Raw genomic sequence first — 12,454 nt, forward strand, 5'->3', positions numbered from 1 at the left:
TAGCAATGTTAGTTACTGGTCAGATTTAGAGTAGCTAATTATGCCTTTCTAATACAAAATTCAGTCTCATATTTCATCTATATACTTTTACTTGCCGATCTGCTTAGTGCTGCTGTAGTTGACTGAGTAGTTATTGTGTTCCCATGAAGAAATGGCCACCTAAGAGCAGCAGCAAATTGATACTTAATGTAATTCCACAGAGGTTTTTCTTAAGTTCTTTCTACTTCTGAGAGTTACGTAACATAACCTCAAATATAGAGTTCAGCCTAAAGATCATTTTAAAGCCTGGGAGTGTTTTGCTTCAAACACACTGGGTCTTCCATTTCTCCTGTACAGCTCCAGTATATTTCCCCATTTATGTAATAGGGGAAATTTATGTAATAATTAAAATCAGTTAAAAAATATCTATTAGAAAAAATATAAATAATTGGCACAAGTAATAGGAAAATTTGCCGTGTGCTTGGTGTTTTAGGAATGGCTGTGAAAATTTGTCTGACAAATATATTATTTTATAAATCTGCACATATTCTTGAAGTATGCCTTCTACCATTTGAGAAAAAGAATAAGGAAGAAGCAGCTGTTTTTTAGTTGCTCCTGCCTAATATGCTGTTCCTGTCACACATCTGACTGCTTGAGTTATTGGTACACACGTGTCAGTGGGAATCCCAACCCAAAGTCATGGGTTCATTTGATCTCTCCACAATTCCTGCTGCTCACATAGGATACAGTGACTAGAATAAAGCCTCACAAAAACAGTGTGCTGTAGATTAGGTATAAATATAGCACTGTTGTTACTTGTGCATGACTTTCTTTATAACAAAACTGAGCAGACAGCTTGGCAGTCTAGCAATAGCACATTAGGTTTGCTACACAGAAGATCCATGTGTCATGTGTTCCTTATTAAAACAAAGCTATTAACTTATTTTAAAACTGAAAAGAAATTTATTAGTGGAAAATAATTACTTTAAAACTTTTCTCTCTGTGGACACTCTCTCTCTCACACATTCACTGTGGAGTTTTTCCCTGGAGAAATCAATACCTTAGTCTGCTTTTCCACGCAATTCGAATGTAATAGTAGATATATTTTCACAGCTACTTCAAGTGTAATACTAAGCTTCTGTGTGTATGGTTTGTAGAAGTTCAGTCTACAAAAAGAAGGTTAATAAGAAAATCATGATAGTTATGTCCAAGTGTAAATCTTTCAGATAGATGAGATCTGTGCAAAAAACATAATCTGAATTAAAAAAAAAAGAGAGAGAGAGAAAGAAATGAAAAGGAAAGAAGTGAAATATCTTGCATTACATAGGAAAAACTGTTCAAGGTCTCTCTAGCCATATATTGCCTCATTACCAACTGTTGATAGTGATTGCCCAGGGAAGAATTTACGAGCCAGGACAAATGTATAGTGATGCTTCCCAAATGTGTTCTCCATCATTTGAGGGCCTGTGGGTTACGTTTTGATTCAGACTCAAAAATGTTTCAGTGAAATTTTCCCAGTAACTTCCTAGATCTAAAGCGAAAAGGGAGAGTGTTTATAATGAACACTAGTAAGAGATTAAAAAAAAGAGAGGGAGAAGAAAAAATCCCACAACATCTCCATCTGCCTCCCCAAAAAATGGCAACCAACGAACCAAGCAAACCAACCAGCACCTAACAACACACAAAAACCAAACACCCAAAAGTACATAATACAAAGGAAAGATGTCAGTTAGAGTAAATCTACATATTTTCACTTCTTTATAAAATAGCAAAGGAGTAGGGGAAGGGTTATTCTGCAACTAGATGCTTCTGAATCCTTCACATATTCCATTTTCAGGGAAGACTGTTATCTACAGCACCATATTTCACAGTAGGGGAAACAGCAAACAGCATTTGATAATTTGCTCCTTCCATAACACAACAGGCAGAAATAAGGAGTTGCAACAACTGAATGATCTGAAACAGCATACCATGAGAAGACCAAGAACTAATTTAGTTCTGTAAAAAAGACATTTCTTTCAGTTATGAACTTCATGAGTTTTACTCTTCAGTTATTTTTTTATCAAACAGAATATGATTCAATCTTTGAAGTCTTAGCAAATAGTCTTGACCAGAGCTGATGAGTAGAGATTTTTTTTCTTTACTATGGGGTTAATACACAAATGATCACCATGACATTTCCAGATAAACAAAATTGTTGGGAAAAGATATCCAAACATTTCCTAGCATTTTACTCCACTGTTTCTATACAAAGAATTGTATAGAATTGTGCATGATTTTCAAAATGCTGGTATGCACCTTAATTCATAGATAATATTATAGAAAAATGGCTGCAGTTTGTTTGGACTTCTTCACTGCTTGAAGGAAATTCATTCAGCTCAGGTGATGAGCTTCCTGATCCTATGTGTTAATTATTGAAATATGTCTGTGAGGCTTCTCTGGTCAAAAGGTCAGCTGAAACCAATGGTTTATTAAGTCCCAACACTTCTTATGAAGAGTGTTCCCTTTGATGCAAACACCCATAGAACAAGAAAATTGCTAAACCCCTGATTTTGATAACACAATTTGTCCCCATCTAATTAATTTCCAGAATATGCTAATAACTTTACAGAGGATGAAGTTTCTGGTAACATTTCTCAGCAGTGTTTCTATTACTATTATATGTGCACATTGATATATATGCATATTTACCATTCTGGCCTTTGGTCTCTTGATTCTTTATAATGTTTTTTTCATGACGTACACAAAGAGAAACATTTTCAAAGTCACAGGAAATGTCTGTGCTTATTTATTTTTCTGTATTTATTAACTTCTGTAAAGCTAGTTGATCTTAACGTCACTGAAAATGACTGCATGAAGAAGTAAACTTTAGAATTATTTTAAAAATTCTTTTTAAGCTCAAAAAAATGAGCAAAGAAATTACTTATACATAACAAACAACTAATGGCAAACTACCTCTGCTAGGTGACTCCAGTCAAGACAGATTTATGGTATGTGCTTTGTGAATTATACCTTGGAAATCATCAAAATTACTTCTTGTGATGTTTCTAGTACCTAGTGAAAAGCTCCTGACAGAGGGTGAATAAATCTCTTTGGGGAAAAACAGAAAAAAAGGGGCGGAGGGGAGAAGAAAAAGAAAGTTGAAAAACTTTGTGAAATAGCAAACCAGCATTGTCAGACTTAAAAATAACTTACACTTAAAGATTACTTTAAGATATTCTGTCTTTCAAATAAAACTGGCTCTCATTTTTAGTGAAAGAAGCAGTATTTTTAAATTGCCTGTCTTTTTTTCCTGAAGCTGGATTTCTGAAGCAGGAATCTATGGGAAGCACATTATTCTAAGCAATATTCTACTATTTTTGAAAGGAAGGAGCCAAACCTAAATGCTTTCTTCAAGAAAACAAACAAAATTATACCCACAACAAGCCGACATCTAATATGTTTGGGTTTATGCAATATTTTCTTGCCAAGTTTAGTTCCTCCAGGAGACAGAAAAATAATTGCTGCACATCAGCTTTCTAGGGCTGCTCAAACACAAGTATCCCTGCAACACACTACTCTCCAAATTGTTTTTCAAACATATGACATATTTCTAATAATTAAAAAATTTTAATTAATCAAGGAGAAAGTTTTTTGGATCAGAGTGTGTGTAATTTAGAAATGGCAATTTTTAATATTTGTGTCCAGTTCCAGTTCTTTAAAACAATTATTTTATTATCTACAAATCAGTATATGCTAATGTTTGCTTTAATTAAAGTAGCACTATGGCTATCTTCTGAAATATTTGCAACTGCTGCTGCTTTAAATCTGTCTTTCAATACAGAGCATCAAGGGCACTTCAAGTTTATTGGATGAACAAGTAGGATAGCCAGGCATTACAGGCTGATTTCAGTACATTGTTTGTATCCTTGTGAGGGTGACATTACTTAAAACAAATGATGCTGACTGTCAATAACATCCCACGGACCTTACATTTGCTTTAATGAATAATAATGTTTAGTGCGAGGTGGATAATCTTCAGTGTTGTTTCTAGTTAAAAAAAAAAAAAAAAATGGTCAAGTTACGGTCAATCAAATTTTATGGCTATCCTGTGGCTGCTGCTCTGCCTCTCCAAGTGTCGGGCTCCCTCAAGCAGACCTTCCAAAAGTTTGGTCTGCAGGGACATCTAGCGGCGCAAGGATTACAAACCTGACGGCAGGCTGATTTTTTCCAGCGCCTCTGACTCCTTCAGGAGGCCCAGAGAGGTGTGACCAAGCAAAGTGATCTGAATTCTTCCCTCTTTCAGGGACTGTAAGGGAGAACAGGAGCCACTTTTACTGTTAGCTGCAATCCCATTTCACCAAACAACACCTGTTAAGAAGGTAATAGGGCAGAACCTTGCTAACTTTTAAACCTGTCATGTTGCTATAGTTTCTTATAATAGTGAACAAGGTACTATATGACACTGCTGAGACTGCAATCCAGGAGTGGCACTATTTATTCTAGTGACAAGTTTTTCTGCTTTTCATTATGCTATATGTCCTTTTCTACACAGGTTCTTAATCACAAAAATACCTGAAAACCTTCCCTGAATTACTTTTAAAAGTATGACTTACATTTGTCATTTGTTGATTGTTCTTTTCTTTTTTGGAGAGAAACATTGATTATGAAATTATTTCCAAATAGGTGAGGTTTGTTTTTTGAGTCTCTGTTTGAAAATATGTGCTACTATGCAATTACATTACCTGGAGCATAAAGTGGTGATGCTCTTATCCTTAGTTTGTAAAGGTAGAAACAGGTGAGGATTTATCTCCTTTGAACTAGACTTTTAAGATAAAAGCCAGTATTTTATTTTATTGTAGGTAATTTTATTGTACTGAAAGAACAGTGAACTTCAGTGGCTGCATATTTTCTATGCCTGATTGTACCTTACCACAAACAAATTGAACTGACATATCTCTGACTTTAGTGCTAACCTGTTATTAAGTGAATATGGAACATCACCTGGAGCATCTGATTATACTAACCTTTTCACTCTAGGGAATATTAGGAATAAAAAAGGAAAAAAATAGACATAATATATATTCAGGTAAGCATATGAAATATTTGGACTGATTGGAACAAAAAATACCCAGTAATAAAATATTTATTATAAGCATATGTACAGAGAGAGTGAGAAAGAGAGAGCACATAATTGGGTTATGACCAGCTTCTTTATGTGTACCAAGGAATTTACCCTACATCAAAAGATAAGCTGTTACTGTTAAAGATATGATTTTGAAAGCCTATTTATAACATTAACACACTTTCCTTCTGCCATGCAAACCTTTCTGTAATCAAAAAAGCTCTGCAATGTTAAAATGTAAAATTACAGGAAACAAAAGAAATTAAAATATGGATAAACAACTGCACAATCTGCACTCATTTATTATAAATCTACTGAGAATATTTTACTGAGTGGAGAAACTCAGAAAAAGAAAATAGTATATTTTCAAATTTGGTAAACCTTTTTCTTGAAAAAGAAAAATCAAGAGAGAACAAATCCTAACTCACTACTTTTTTTGATTTATTTTTTTTATTTTTCAAATGCAAAAATATAACCACCATTGTCCTATAAAGGTTCTCTTTCCTATTACATAGTAAAAGGTTTACAATTAAATTATTTCTGTCGTCTCTGATTGCCACATTTTCAAAATGTTGATGTTATCTGAGAAGATGAATCAGAAATTATCTTCAAAATTTTAATCTGAAAAGCAGTCATTAAAAATCTACAATTCATAAAAATCCAAAACCAGCTTCAACTTTCAATATTTAACTTTTTCTGTGACATTCTTACTATTTCCTTGTTGGTTCTGGTTGTGAATAAAACTGTCACCCTCATATTTTAATACAGCATTGTATGTTCCAGAGTGCCATCTTTTATATAAAACAATGATTTTTCTCCTTGACAATTCATGATATACTGGGCATCAGCAGGCAAATGATTTATTCAGATGCAGAAGAAAACTCTGACAGCTGATTATGCTGTCATATTCCCCCCTGTAACTCAACTTATCAAAACATTAGCCAGGACCAAGGCAATATTCACCAGATTCAGTATCTGCAATGACCTAATTCTGGATAATAAATTAGAAAATATTTTGGGGCAATTAGGGAGGATTGTGGAGGCCTGCTCTTTCACACATATCATGAATAGTCTATATAACCCATATCTATATTTTTAAAACCATCTGAATAAAGTGGATAATGGCCAAGAGGTCCAAATGAACATGATATGAATATAAATGATATGATATGAATATGAACTCCTAATGAATATGACCAAGAACTTTACCTCAGGTAGCTTAGCAAATTATCTAAGTACAGACATTAAGTCATCTACACATATGCAATTGACCAGAGAGCTCAAATCAATAATGTCTAAGATTCTCTTCTGATTCTTGGAGCTGAGAATCACCACTGACAGGCATTACGGGGAAGAGAGGCTAATACAAAACACTGGAAACTTGTTGTTTTGCTTAAATAACCTTTGTACTTGTACAGTAATGTAAAGATTTAACAATCATTTGCAAAACTATGTAATTGAGTAACTGAGATTATATGCAATACTCAGATACTGGTCAGGTGTTGGGTGAAACTTACCTCTAATGCATGAAAACTAGTAAGTTGTAACTAAGAGTTCTTCCTCCATATTTAGGAGAGGAAAATCAGCTTTTCTGTCTTATTTCTATCTCTATTTAGCTTTTCTATCATATACAAATACTTTTGAGATCACTGGGCTCTGAGTGCAACAAGTTCTGCAGTGTCTCCCTATCCCATTCCCCTTCCTTCCCTTCCTGGGACTGGCATGGGGGAGGGAGGTTAGGTCTGCTTCTGCTGCCAGGAAGCAGTGACCTCAAATAAGGTCTGAGATCAACCTCCATGCGTATCTTCTGCTCCCATGAGGGCTGTGCTGGAGGTCAACCCTTAGCCCTGGCCCTTGCCTGGGCTGAGCTGTAGCGGTGCCCCCTTGGTGACCCTAGACTTCCCAACTTGCCCTCAGACATCCTTTGGATGGCCATCCTGGGGCAACTCTGACTGGAACTGCTCTACCTTCCATGATGAGGGCTGCAGGACCATATTCCATATCAGGGCTCTGCAGTATCCCCATGCAAGGTGCATAAATGTGATATGCCTGTAAAAGAGAGTAGGAAGGTGACTCAGGAATACTGCTGATAACACTGTCTGTCTCCTCTGAGCTGTACTGAACAGATCTGGGCCATTGGGAGGAACTGTGGCATTTTCTATCAGCAGCTGCTGGGGAAAGTGAAAAATTGCTTTTTTCTCCTATCTCTGCAGAAGCCCATGGGTAAATATCTAAAAAGGCATAAATGAAGAAACTGAGAAGGGAAATTTTCAAAACTTTCAAAATTTCTGCTTTGAATTTTTTCACAAGTTTTTAGCCCTACTAAGGAACAATAATTTTAAATTATTTCCTTCCCACAGAGCAAACTTCTGCACAGCTTTACTCTTTACTTGATCTTTCCTGAAAAAAAACACCAAAACGAATCAAACAAAACCAAACAACAGGTAAGCAATAAAGAGTCTCTTTCCAACTTATAAGAGTCAACTGAATTTTATCTAGGGGTCAAAAATCAACTTTTAAAAGTAATCCCATTGCTTAATGAAGTCTATATAACTGTTGGATGTCACACAACAGACAAGTATACCATAATATATTTATGATACTATTCTGAAATTCAAGCCTAGACCTTCCAAACAAGGTTACCATAGCTCTTTCTCTGCTGCTTGATTAAATGCTTCTGTATGAACTATGAATAATGAGTATTTGTTTCCTAAAACTGTCACTTATGCAAAATAACAAGGGTGTGAATGCTGTAGGGAAAGGGTGTCCCAAGACACTCAGCATTGGCCTGGTTTTACTCTAAATGAAGTTCATGAGAATTTTCCAGACTTTAACAAGAGCATCAATAAGTTAATATCACTACCTTCAAAAAATCTTGTCCTTAATACTCACTTCTAAGCAGCTTTGAAAGCCTGAAATGAAAAACCCATTTAGAAGTGCAAAATCACTGTATTATCATTATATTGAGGCTGATTTATTTTTGAAAAAAACTGTTTAAAGAAAATCTGTTTTCAATGAAGTGAAGGAGTTAGGGCTTCCTGAGAAGAATGGTGTGAGAAAAGTTTAATTTAAAAGTCATAGGTTAATATTTCTGGTTTCAGAGAAAATGGGCTTATGCACATCATTATTTTGCATGCAGAAAAGAAACTTGTAATCTTATATAATCTTCTGAATATAAATAGTGCTCTTTTTTTTCTTAACCAACTCATTCATTTACATCAGCAATAACAACATTTTTTCTATGAGAATATCAACAGTGACACAAAAAAAATTAGAATAAATGCCATGCTGTAATTTCAGAGGTGATCAAAAAGTTAATATTATATGTAGTGTTGAAAACACCATATGGATTTCTGAATATTTTCTGAAGAAAGCACAAGGAAATATTTCTTTCATCTATAATGAGATTTAGAGAATGAATTTAAAGAAATCTAGGAAGATGGCTGAAGCTCAAAAGAAATTAAACCCAGAGCTTTGAGATACTGCAGGTTAATATGATTGAGTAATAAAACTTTTAAATATAAGAAAAATACTAATCTGAGATGTATTTTCTTGTGTTTTTTCCAAGTCTTAGCTAATGTCCATAACAGTATCAGTATTTCCAAGCTAAATTAAAATCTACTGTTAAATTTGTGCTTGCTGATATGATAGCCAATAACCTTAGGGCTGGATGGTAAGGAGAAAATTGCATCATTCCAGTGGTGTTCCCTTTCATGTGAAAGGGAACTATTTTAGAATACTAAGGGGTGCAATCCTCTCTTAAAACACTTTCATTTGGGCATCTTTAGCTGCATTTGAATCCTGTAAGCAGTATTATATGCAGTTTATGTGAATACATAATTTAATCATGACCTAAGAGGCGTAATAGATAGGTTAGAGTAGCACACCACAATGCTAAACATGAGTATACTCTGCTTTCAGTGCAGGCACCCAGTGAGAGTCCCTGCAGGACAAACAGGTCATGAAGATGTAGGTGCCTGTAATCCCATAGTATAGACAAATCACCTGACTTGCTGAGTTGTTGTCTTCCATTTCTGATTTTTTACTCAGGATTTAGTAAGTGGTAAAATTAGCAATTTTTTCTCTGAAATTCTTGTGTTACTATTACCAATTTAACAATTCCACTTGTTTCATTATATAGGGTTTGTTTGGTTGGTTGCCTTTTTTTCTCTTATTTTGAATGTCTTTAACTTAGGTACTGTCAACATCATCTCTCATTATTTATTCTAGAATTCAGATCATCCACAATAAGGCATCTATATCTGTACAGATTTCCACAAAGTGGGGAGAATGTCAGGAGAGGGACATGAGTTTTGAAAACTGAGGTCACTTATTTAACAGGATAACTTTAATGAGAATTCTAAAATTCTTATAGAAAAGAGAGACACCACTAGAAGAGGTGGAATAAACAGCTGCCATACTTCCTGAGGAAATCTGAGTTCCTTTTCAGGGTGGAATAACGATCACCATCTGCAGATTATAGGAAGATGCAAAAGCAAATAATGGAAGGGGATTGCATCCTTTTTACAACAGTCTTCATTATTGCCTGTCAACCTTTGATTATCAGCAGCAGAAAACTCTCTGAAATTCTCTGTCTTCTCCTACCTCTCCTTTTCTTCCTTAGTAGCAGGAACCACAGTTTTCTTCTTGCCTCCACAGCAATCTTATAAGACACTATAGCTTATTTAAAATGTGTTTACCACCTTCCAGCCTTCTTCTGTCCCCCACAACTTTTCCAACTTGTACCTTTTACTTTCCATTGTTCCCTCCACATTATTCTTACCACAGGGAAATAATCTGATCTTCCTCCATCCACAGATATTTCTTGTAAGTTACATTTTCCTTGATCAGCTTTTGTGAGGTCCAAACACAGAACACGAAAAAAGGATCAATAAAGACTTGTGAATATATTAGCAAATTCCAATAACTGATAAGTAAATAACATTTCATTGTGTTGCAAAGTGTTTTTTGCTCAGAGTCACAGAGAAAGTTACGTTTGATGGAACCAAACCACTCACTGACACAAAATCTAAGATTTATTTAGTAAGTAGGATGAATATAAGAGGTAGATAGAAATTTCTATTCCATCTCATACATGCACGCACATACAGACTGCACAGGATGCCCACATCAGACAAGGCCTTCTGTCCAGTTGTGATCAGCACCATGGTCTCAAGGGAACAGGACATATGTTCCACCTGGCTGCTCCACCTTGCCTGGATGGCAAAGTGAGTTCAGCCTTTGGCAGTGATGAACACATCCAAGTATATGCTTTCCCCAAGAGAAGCTACTGTCTTCAGTATTTATTGCTTTCTAACCTAGAAATTCTGCCTCAACCACCAGAGACATCATCCAAGGCCAATAACTTGACTTTCTCATGTCCTAAGTGCCATGACCCACTGGTAAGGGGTCTGATGTTCATTATGAATTCTTGTCAGGCTGAACAAAGACACTGGACACACGTCAGTAAACTCTTATGTTTTATTGTACGGTCACCTTAACTCTGGCAACCAGCTCACTGTTTAGACTCAAAAGGTATTAGCCTTTTGAGCCCTCCTCCAGGGAGTCAGTTGAGGGCAGGGTGAAGCAGGAAGTTGGCTCAGAACAGCATTGCACCAGATTTGCGGGACCCTCTCTTCTGACCTCATCTTTTCTGTCCTAACAGTCAGAATGTTTGAGATAAAACATGCTAATGTCTGGTCCTCTACATTGAGTCAATTACCTGTTTAACCAAATCCCGTTCATCTCCTGGGCCCGTGTCCTAATATATTATGTGGATAAAAATCTCTTAACAGTTAAGCTGTTCATCTTTTTTTCCTAAACTGTTAGAAAAGGATGGATATAGTCCACCTCTTTAGAGTAAGCCTTCTCCATAATAATCAGCTGTTCTCTGTTAGTGATCCCAGCCCAACAATTTTGTGTGATAGAGCTGGGCAGATGTAGCCAAGGTCTTATTTAAATGATATTTTCTTATAGGCCTCACCCTATGAAATTCCCCCTGTAATTAATATGATCTCTATTTGGCATGTCTGTAATTTACCTTCTGCCTCTTTGCACAATGGCATACAGCTGACAATATGATGTCATGGGTGTTGGGGCTTTTTTGAGACTAAAATTAAAAAATATAGTGAGAGCTTCAAGTTTTCTTCAGATTTAACACTGACTGAAAATAGATGTCAATTCTTAAACAAGTAGTAGAACTGAATAGTCCCAGGGTAAAGGCAATCACCTGCAAAGACAGGAGTTAAAATATTTCTCCTCAGTTTTTCACAGAAGTTGCAATTATTTGTGCTCCTTTGAGCTCAGGGGCATAAGAAAAGTGTCAAAAAGTGATGAACGTCAAGTTATCCCAGCCTATTCAATATATAAAATTATATTTTTCATCAAATACAGAAAAAAGAATTTTGAAATGTCGCGACATATAAGGAGATGAAAAGATATATCCATATAATCAATGCCTTTGTTCAGTCATACCTTCTGTAAAATGAAGTAAAGGATTAGACCTCTGAAATCTAGTGGATAGAACAGTGTTAAAAGGATAGCACAGGTGACAGTAAATCCTCATGTCTATGAATTTAGAAATACTTATTTCTAATACACTAATCTGTGACTAGCAGTCTTCTTACCATTCTTAGTCCTTGCCCCTATTCATTCACTCAGTGTTATCTGCCTTATCTTTAATACTTCTTATCTATTTTGCGGTCATGTTTCTCAACTAATTTTTGTTATTTTCCTCATTCCTCTTGTCTTTAATCATTGAAACTTTTTAGTATAAAGAAGTAGGAAAAATCAATTCTGTTGAATTTAAGAAAGAGTACCATGTCAAGATGAAATTCAGTATTCTGTTTCCAAAACTGTGTACAAGCAGATATTGAGAAAAGAACATGAACAGGATAATAACACTTCTCCCCAGTATTCTTTCATCATCCAAATGACTTCCACCTCAAGAGATTTTTTGAGTCAGGTAGAGTTCTTGTATGGGTTTAGGAACTTCAATGTATTTTTCTTTTAGGACTGTAGAAGTACCATGTATTCCTTACACATCATTAATTTTCCAGTATCTGCAGTAAGTTCTAAGGCTGTGTGTGAGCAGATTTTTCTCTTCTTCTTTTGTTTGTTTGTTTGTTTGTTTTTGTCTATTGGTTTGTGTTGGTTTGATTTAGTTTGAGCCTTGCATTGTAAGTATTGATGTACAAAAAGAGCAATTCACATGCTACATGGAAGCTAGAAAAAACACTGGGGAGACACAGTTGCAGCAGATAAGATTTAGGATTTAGGAAAGAATTTAGGAAAAAACATGTTGTTGAAACATCTTGTCTGTTTGAGAATATTGGAGTGTTACAAACATCAGTGGGGAAACTGATACAGTTT

The sequence above is a fragment of the Myiozetetes cayanensis genome, unplaced genomic scaffold (assembly GCF_022539395.1).
Source record: "Myiozetetes cayanensis isolate MyiCay16 unplaced genomic scaffold, myiCay2020 scf1, whole genome shotgun sequence".
NCBI lineage: Eukaryota > Metazoa > Chordata > Aves > Passeriformes > Tyrannidae > Myiozetetes > Myiozetetes cayanensis.